We start from the raw sequence: 10,256 nt of genomic DNA on the forward strand, positions 1-10,256 counted from the left end.
ACAACATCCCAGTATACAGAGAATATTGACATTGTCAAGGTTTATATTTTTCTTATATACTCTATCAATACTCATTGAAGCAGCAGTCAAAAAGACCAGCATTACACAATGCACAAAGATCTCTTTAAAGTACTGCACGCCACTTTAAAGATGAAAATGCAATTGACACAAACTATGGTATTTTCAATTATGTTCATATGAAAGCTCAACAATGAACAAAGAGGACTGAAAAATTAATGAATTTGGACAATGATATTCACAAAAAATGCTCAATATACCAAGAATTTCCAGGATGACAAACAAATTTGGAAGGAGTACAACCAGAATGTTTCTTAAAAGTGTGGATGGCAGGACTTCATTTCACGTACTTCAAATGTATTATCCAGCAAACAAGATCCTAGAAAAGAACATTACACTTGATAAAGTAGCAAAAGGGTCTGTGGAAAAATAGGAAGACCGTTAATGAGATGGATTGACATAGTTGTTGTTATAATAGCTCAAACATAACAAAAACTTTGAGGCTGGTACAGGACTGGGCAGTATTTACTTCTATTGTAAGAGGCACTTCAAATTGAACCTGACCTAACAGCACAGTTTCAACAACAGCAGCATGCAATAGAAGAAAATTAAAACACAAAGAAGTAAATTACTCAGGCTAAGTCCCACAGCTATTAAGTAGCATAATAAAGAACCAGATCTAGTCAATGTGAAATTAGTCTATAATCCTAACCATTATGCATCAAGAATATTCTTTCAATCAATCATCAATCCCCAATTCTTGAAACTATTCCTTTCCATACTCTACAGTAGGTTTGGAAACAATAAGGTGTACAAACTTGTCCTTGACATCTAGTATCCTGCAATCTGAGGAAGACAAATTGCTGCACCAGCTGATGAATGTTGTTTTGGTGGCATGAAGAAGGGGCCTTAGAATTACAGAGAAACTAACTTACCTGATCCAATCAGGGAAGACTTTACACAGAAAAGAACATTTGGGGGAGATCTTGCCACCAGATGAAGAAGGAGAAGAGGGGAAATTTTAGGTAAAGGGAACACAAAATGTGGCATTCCAGTGTCTAGTGTGAACAGATTATAAGGTACGGGTAGGAGAGAAAGATAGGCCAGAAATGCAGTGGAAAGGCACTTACATTTCAAACAAGAGTGAGAGAAGCAAGAAGCAGGTTTTGAAACAGTTGTGTAGAGTACTGTAATACGGTAATTTTTTTTCCAGATATGAATCCTAGAAGATGATAAAGAATGCTAGAAATGCTTTATTGGCAGGACATTCCATTAACAAGTGGTTGCATTTGTCTAAGACAGATACAGTCATTAGAATGAACTGGAGAAATGTCTTAAAAATAGGGATTCTCATATTTCTCCCAAGACCAAGTGAATCCAAATCTCTGTGAATGGAGTTGAAAAATCTTTGTATTTGTGTATTCTGGGAATCTTTATGTATATATGGAAGTGTATGTGCATTTTGCTTGCTGCAGAAGGTCAAGGACTGCAACCTTAAATATTAATTGACATTTAACACCAAGAAAACAAAGATTCTCACCACTGAGCCAATTGGCAGCATCATGATAGACGGTGAAGAGATTGATCGTTAACAGTTTTAATTTGCTTGGCTCCACAATCAACACTCTTGGTACCAGCAGCCCCAGGAAATTAAAAGATGAATTACATTGGGAAAGTCTGCTGTCAGAGACCTCTTCAAAGTACTGAAAAGCAAGGATGTCAGTCTTGAGACTAAAGTGCGCCTGGTCCAGGCCATAATGCATCAGACAATGACTAGAAGTCATAGGATGGGATTTGATATCTTTGAGTATGGTGCTGGAGAAGAGTTTTGAGTACATGAGTACACCATGGACTGCTAGGAGAACAAACAAGTTCATCCTAGAGAGGGTGAGACCAGACCAGGCTGCTCCTTTGAGACAAGGATTCTGAAACTCCATCTGACATACTTTGGGCATGTTGCAAAGAGGGACTAGTCCTTGGAAAGGAGCATCATGCTGCTTGGGAGGGTGGAGCGACAGCACAAGAGAGAAAGAACCTCAATGAGATGGATTGATTCAGTGACTGGAGTAATGGGAGTAGGTATGTCAGAGATATAAGCTTGGCACAGGATAGAAAGGGGTTTGGAGCTGTTGTATATAGGGTTACTATAAGTTGGAAGTGACTCGAGGACACATAAAAGTAAACAAACATGTTGTGTGTTTATGTGTGTGTACAACACCCCAGCTCATTCTAAATCATCAGCCAACCAATTCAAAGGTACACTATTGGAATCATCCAGCTGCTCAGCCACGGGAAAAAGAAGGGCAATTTCCTCCGTATGATACTGCCTCTGAAAACCCACTGGAGAGCCAGATATCAGTCAGCTCCAACTCAAAAGTATATAACAACATAAGGAGAGGTCTAATAGGAGACCTAATAGAAGTAAAATTAGGAAAGATAGAGAAGCGGGATTAAGGAACACTGCTGAATTAGAATTCTCACAATTTTGTGCATAGTGCCATTGATAAAGGGTTATTTAGTGTGAGCCCCAGAAGTGGTAGAGAGTTGCATCATGGCAATAAGACAAGAGTGTCCAGACAATGAAAGTGATATCCTTATCACCTAAAAGCTAAAAACATATACTATAGATGCACATTTCTATATTAGGACAATATTGTCTTGCTCTAGCTAATATTATGTCACTCAATATTCTACCCTTTCTCCTCTTCTCCCTCCAATTTCAAACCAACATTCCTTCTAAGGTCCAAATCTTGTCCCAGAAGGATCGCTATGTTGAAACTCTTCTCCCACAAGCCTGCCAACCTGAAAAAACAGAGTTGGAACAAATGTACTGTCCCTGGTAAATTAGCTATTATTGCCTGACCTATATATTTTTTTCTATCACAGTCTCATTTGATGAGTCCGAGCAGAGAAGTCTATTTTCCTTCTTTGGCAAGCAGATGAGGAAGATGGGATGAAAGTCATTTTAAGTAAAAAAGTAAGTGCATGGCGGTGAGTACTTGAAAGCTTTTCTGTGCTAAAAGGACGGAACTTAGCCGTGGAAAGTCACAGTGTCAAGCTTAAATGCTTTCTCTACCGGTGTGTTTTAGGGGGCGGGGAAGGGGGAGAATAACATAACCTACAATGCTGGTCAGGTGATTATAATACTGACATAGAGTTTTATGAGACAATATCAAAGAGGAAGTGGGATGAGGCTGGCAAGCCACAGGCTGCACAAAAAGAAAGGGGGTAGGGGGAAGATGGGATCGTAGAAACAGGACAAATAAAGTTGGCAATGAATGAACAGAGCATTAGTTTAATTGCTTCACCTTTCCTTTCTTCTGAAGCTGTAATTAGAGCAGCATGTCCCTTCAGTCTCCTGAGAACGCCTGGTGCTTGGAGGAAAAACAAGGCGCTGGTGGCCTCTCCAGAAGTGGAGAGAGCTGATCTCCCAGGGAAAAGTCAAGACTAGTCAGTGACGGATGAGAGAAAGCGCTTCACCCCTCAAATGATGTATTTCAGCCCTCCACCAAGTCCGAAATGGCAGGTGGCAAAGCTTTGACCCCAAAAGAAAACAATTTGCACTGTTTGCACTGGTGGGAGAATTCATGGAAGAGTGGTTACTTTTTCTTCATGCTTACGGGCACCATTAGAGGGTCCCTGGGAATAGATGTGTGTGAAAAGGAAAGTTTGTGTTTTTTAGAGCAGTGCAGCCCAGTGGACACCTTGGGGCTCTCTGGGGGCTGTGAATTCTGACTCAGCTGCTCATTTCCAGTAGGACCTTGAAAGAATGAGATTAATATCCTAGAGTTTCTGTTTTCTTCTCGGGAGAGATGAGCCTTAACCTTATCAATAAGTGATTGTGAGGAGTAGATTTCATTCAAATCCCTAAAACAAGCTATCATGTGTGGTTATTACCAAAAGTAGCAAATTAAAATGGTTCCAAATACCAGTAAGGCAGAAAGATCAAAATAGAAATGTGTTTTATTTAAATCTAATCTAAAAATAATAACTTTATTTTCAAGTTAATAATCAAGCATCAAATAGAGGAGCGAAATGTCTCTTTGAAGAAAAATAAAGCACTACTCAAATGCACAACTTTGTCTTTAATGTATTAAAGCCTAAAAATGCTCTTTCTCCTACTAATACTGTCTGTCATCTACTCCAAATATTATTTGTTAACTATCCATCTTGTGGCTGGCATTATCTAGGCATTGAAGATGAAAATGGAGTCCTGGGTGGCATAAACAGTTAGGTGTTTGGTTGCTAGCCAAAAGGTGGTTTTTGTTAGGTGCCATCAGGTCAAGTGTGACTCACACTGACCCTATGAACAATGGATCTGAAACCCGGCCCATCCTCACACTTCCTGACACACTAGAGCCCATTTCAGCAGTCACTGTGCCAATTCACCTGATTGAGGGTCTTTCTCTCCTTCACCAACCCTCCATGCTTCCAAGCCTCATGTCCCTCTCACAGCTGGAATTCACCCAGAAGGATGCTGAAAGAAAGACCTGGTGATTAGTGTCCGAAAGTTCACCACCACTGAAAACCCTATGGAGTCCAGCTTTATTTTGGCACATCTAGAGTCACCATGAGGCAGAATCAACTCAACAGTGACTCAAGGGTTTTTAAGGATGCAAAAGTGAACTGTCCGTGTTCTTTCCATTACTTGTCAAACACAAAGCCCTCCCCTCCCAATATGAAAGCTCTGCTGATGCAGATCTTGTTGTTTTCAGCTTCTCAGGAAGTTCCCTCAAGGTTCTTTATCATTTTGCATTCTGACACTAAGAACCTACTCGATTCAGGGTTATTTCCAGAATATTGAGTATTATCAAATTTTCATTATCTTGGATGTTCACTGAAGCTCTCTTCCCACAGCTGAGTAAATATCCCTCCATCAGGAAGGCTGACAGATGAATTGTCTTGGCTCTGAAATGTATTTTCATGTCAGAACCCAGACAAGTGTGACAGTTTCTTCTTCTAAGCTCCCGTTTTGAATAGCATGGCTCAAGGCTTTACCTTCTCTCACCTTCACAGTATTATTTTCCAAAGACAATTCACCATTAACAGAGGTTGGTTCCTCAAAGAAGAGAGAGAGCCTTAACCTGGAGAATTGGCAATGAACTCAAGAAAGCTGGATTCTGTTTCCAGTTCTGCTCCTAATACAATCATGGGATCAAAATGTGCCTCTTCAGCTCCCCAGCTATGTAAACAAAGAGATTATGACACCTCCTTAGACTATGCCAGAGCCCCTGGGGTGACACAAATGGTTACAAAATCAACTGCTGTCTGAAACTTTGGCTACCCAAACTTATCATGAGGCACCTCAAAAGAAAGGGCTGGCACACTACTTTGCTGTAGGAGAGCTGACTCACACATTGCAGCATCGTAGCATCGCTGGCTTCTCTCTTGTCAATCCCAAATAGCACTCCTCTCCCAATCAGAATGACCAAAAATAGCTCCTCTTGTGTTATGGACTCAGACTTTTAATTGGATTTTGTGGACAAACAGATTCATCCTGGAAAGGGTTAAACCGAGAGGCTCCTTGGAGGCAAGGATTCTGAGGCTCCATATAACATACTTTGGACATGTTGTAAGGAGGGACCGGTCCTTGGAGAAGGACATCATGCTTGGAAGGGTGGAGGGACAGTGCAGAAGGGGAAGGCCCTCTATGAGGTGGATTGATTGAGTGACTGGGGCAATCAGGATGGGAGTGTCAGAAACAGTGCAATTGGCACAGGACAGAGCAGAGTTTAGGGCTGCTGTACATAGGGTCACTATGAGTCGCAAGCGACTCAACGGCACATAACAACAACAACAAGAACATATTGCACATCCCAGGTGACTCAATGGCACATAACAACAATAACATACCATGACAGGTTTGGAAGCAGGAATGGCATCCACTTCCTAAATAACATACCTCCGGAAACTCTATAAACTTTGATAAACGTCATTGGTTGTAGAGGGGCTTCAGGCCTTTTGTTTGTGGAGTCACAATGAGTCATGCTTGACTCGAAGGCAATCAACAACATATTGCACAGAAGGAGATTGTACATGTTTCTACGTCAGAGCTGCTGGTGGGTTTGATAGAGATGGCCTTTGGGTTAGCAGCCAACTACCTAGGGACTACCTCATCAGAACTCCATTGCCAAGTATCACCAAGAGAAGAAAATTGCTTCCAGTTTTTGAATCCCAACTCTAGAACTTGTTTATGGCCATATAACTGACACAAAATAACTGCTTCTGACACCACACCACGCATTCCCTTCATAATTTGAAAATAATCATTAATATGTGTCATTTTCAGAAATTCCCTCCCTTGCTCTGAGGAATAAAATAATTCTTGTCCGAAAGTCTCTCCTGCCAGACAGAGAGATAGATAGATAGATAGATAGATAGATAGATAGATAGATAGATAGATAGGTATCTCCCAGGCACAAGATACGCTGAAGACAATCTGAAAAAGACTCATCATTTGAAAGTCTCATCATTCCTGAAAATTTCAAGCTAGATATACTTAACTCAATTCTGAGATGGGGCTTGTAGATGAAGTTTAGATAAAATCAAAACTGACTAGAAACCTTCACCACAAGTCAAAATTAATCTTACCTAAATCCTTTTAGAAAGCTATGGGGCGGGGTAGGGGTGGGGGTAGTTGTACAACCTTTTCAGAAACCATCGCTCAATTTATATTGTCTTAATCAGATTTCGGGGAGAATTAGAAAGCAGGGAAATACTGCCTGTGTGTCAGACTTCATGTCACAGCTGCCTGGAATTTTTCTAGGAATAGTGGCTCCTTTTCATAAACTATTTCCTGACTCTGCAAGGCAAACTCATCTCATCTGACTGAAAATATTTTCCACACATTTTCTCCCTTATTCCAATATCAGCTTTGTAAATAACAGCTAGCCTTTGGGAGGCAGCCATGTGATTTCAAATACTGTGATACTCAGAATTTTAGGAAACTGGTGGAAGCTGTTGAATGTTTATCCATCACCTTCAAATTTCCCAGACTACTTTTGAGGGTATTTTTGGGGTATTTTATCTAATCAGCTGACATGAGAGAGGGAATAAAGGGAAAGATTTCTACAATTTGCTAATCCTTTTCCACCTTTCTCTCCTCGTTTAGCTCAGAAAATGAGTACAATGTCTCATTCTACCACTTGGAATGGTAAGGAAAACCTTCAAACACTGTAGCCATGACCAGAGCTCCACTGTGTATTAAAACGCCCATGAAGGGATCTTGTTCAATTATTAAACATCCATTGTGACTTCAAAGGTAAAGAGGTAGGCAAACGTGTCAAAACTCAATCATCTAGGTAATTCTGGTGTATGAGAACTCCAGTGGTACAGTGGATAAAACATTCATCTGTGAACCAAAAGGTTCAGACCCCCTTAACCGCTCAGTGGGAGAAAAAGATGGCTATCTGCTTCCATCAAGATTTACAGCCTCAGCCTCGGAGACCTTATGTGACAGTTCTGCTCTGTCCTAAAGGGTCAGTGTAACAAGATGAGATGAAGGTACAGAACCAAAATTTCAATTCTTTGGCCTCAGCTACCTATCACAAGGCATTAGTGAACAGGAGCTGAAACTGTGTGCTTAAGCCCAGACATGTATTGTTAAATGTGACATGCTCAATTTATCATTAGTTATGAAGTGAAAACGGATGAATACACATTCAATTTAGTTCAGCTGCTTTCTTCATTTATCACACTCTTTCATCATCCATCATCTTCTCCCACCCTTTTGATTTGAACAAATAACACACTCTCATAAGTTTAATCTAATTAATCATAATTGTAAGGTAATGTTCCCTTAATGAACCATACATCTGATTTTATAAAGTTTGTTGCAATTTTAATAAAATGTGTTCCAGATAGAATCTGCAAATGTTCTCTTGGAAGCCCAAACATCTAATCATTTCCCTTCCTAAGTCATGTTTCTCGAGGCTTAGCAGGTGCGGCGTGCACACTCACACACCGGCACACCCACAAACACACACACAGGCACCCTCTCCTTTCTAGGACTGATGAAGATATAACAGTATGGAGAGTCACTGGAGCATATTAGTCTTCTATAGAACAACTGTTTCAGTAAATTGCAAAGTGTTGATCATTCTATGAGGTGAGTCAGAAAGTGAAGAAAATTAATTGAAAAGTGGAGTAAAAAGCAATGAGGAATGGAAAGCATTTCTGTTCAATTATTATTATGAATATGAAGCAAGACCTAAAAAACAGATATGAGAGGTCAAGATGATATATCAGAAAGTCTTTTATGAACAGTAAACAATGCTAAAAAATCCTAAAGTCTTTTCTCTCTGTCTCTGTCTCTCTCTCCCCCTCTCTCTCTTTTTCCATCTCTTTCTCTATCTCTATGTATCTCTTTCTTTTTCTCTCTGTATATATTCCTCTTTGTCTCTCTCTTGCTGTCACATGAAACTCAAGAGGAACTATCCTAAAAGAGGTTGAGAGTCTAAAATCTTTATTAAGCACACCTGTGCTGTGCATATTCCATTCTAGAAATTAAGATGATCCTACATTTGAAACTGTGTGAGCTTTGATTTAGAATACACAATGTCAGAGCACACTTAAAGCCAAAAGAAAATAAAAAGTAAATTTGTTCTAATCCTCACTTAAAATTGAGGCAATTATAGCTATGAATGGGTGAAGGGACTTTGCCCACAGTCACGGCACTAGTGGAATCCAGACTCGACGACAGGTTTAGTAAGTGGCATTCTAGCACCATGCCCCACTTGATTCTGCATTTGACTCTTTGTCACGGGTAACTAACAAACCTACTGAGGTAACTGGAAGACTCAAAAGTCAGTTCCTCATTTCACTGGATTGCTTTCAACTTACCTGTGAAGAACTTGGCCTGTTTTAGAAAGAAAAATATTATCTTTTATAGAGAAATATATCATCTCATTAAATTGTGCTGTATTATATTACAATTTGTTTTGCCTTGCAATGCTGGCCTGGCCCATAATATTACCATGACGTAGATATCCTATAGCAATTTGCAAGTCAGACTTCACAATCAGACACTATCAGACATGATCAGAAGGGGGACAATCTTCTCCCATTGCATCCCTCATTCGCATTCCTCCTCCCCTTGCAGTAGATGGAGTAACTTGTTTCATATGTGCACGCTGCCTTCAGTCCCAACCCTTTGATTCCCTGCTGGTAACCAAGCTGTGGACTTTTCTTGACTGACTGGCTGCTCTTTGCACTTTCCCTCACTTGTTCCATCGGCTGCTTCTCCTCTGCAATCTCATTAACAACATTGGCATCTTTGGCCCTCACTTTCTCCTTGTATTCCTGACATTCTGAGCCTGAGACTTTTCTTCAACGACCTTTCTCCACATGACAGCAAGACAGCAGCCCGATTGAAGAGTCAGTTAACATAAATATAAAGAATAGGAACCATTAGTCATTTGACATTTTCTCCTTTTAAGGATTTAAGGACTGCAACTATCAAATACTCTTTTTAAATATATATATATTATATATATACATCAATAACACGGAAACAATTTAATATGGCAGAACATTTAATTACATCATTTTCTAATCAACATACCAAAGTCACATTTAAAGGTGATTCCATTTGCCATTTCCACTGATTGGCAGGAAGTTCTTCCACTAAAAGATCTCATGGTTTCCACTGTACCGTTTTTCTCGCCAGACTTAATTCCTTTTCAGCCTGAAAAATATCTTCTTAAAATTCCCCCTGAAGTTGGTCCTCTAATTTTTTTAACATCTGGTTCCATTTTAACCATGCTCAACTTTGCATTTGTAATCTCTTCTGTATACTTTTGGAATGCTATATTTTTAGGGATTTGCTCGAGAACATTCAGGATCTTTGTATGTAATATTCTTAGTCTCTCGTGTGGACTGTCACATACAGCCAAGCCCACAAGGCCAGTGGTCTTCTTCAGCATCCAATACTCTCAACACCCAAAATGCTGGGCAAAATGCTATCCTGCTCTAACACTGATTACAAGCTTTATTCATTATCTACTTTGAAGCTCATCTAATGAGAGATCAATGCACAAGAAATGATCACACATTTACGGGCAAAAATGCATAGACCAGGTTAATTCCTTTTTAAATGAACCCTCAAAAAATAAAAATACAGCTGCCAGTGTCTTCATTCTCTGCTGGCAGAAGTGGAAACAGGCAGTCTTCAGGCAGCATTAGAAGACAAGTTATTTATACCTATAATAAACTAAATGTGATAGGAAAACTCCAATCCT

At 39.8% G+C, this 10,256-nt stretch overlaps 1 pseudogene; it reads right to left on the reverse strand.

The window, feature by feature from the left end:
- Positions 1-8,450: 8,450 nt before the first annotated feature.
- LOC102843098 lies at positions 8,451-9,941 on the reverse strand (annotated as a pseudogene).
- Positions 9,942-10,256: the final 315 nt, after the last annotated feature.

This window comes from Elephantulus edwardii, unplaced genomic scaffold (genome assembly GCF_000299155.1).
Source record: "Elephantulus edwardii isolate Elephantulus edwardi_28Jun2011 unplaced genomic scaffold, EleEdw1.0 scaffold00042, whole genome shotgun sequence".
Classification (NCBI taxonomy): domain Eukaryota; kingdom Metazoa; phylum Chordata; class Mammalia; order Macroscelidea; family Macroscelididae; genus Elephantulus; species Elephantulus edwardii.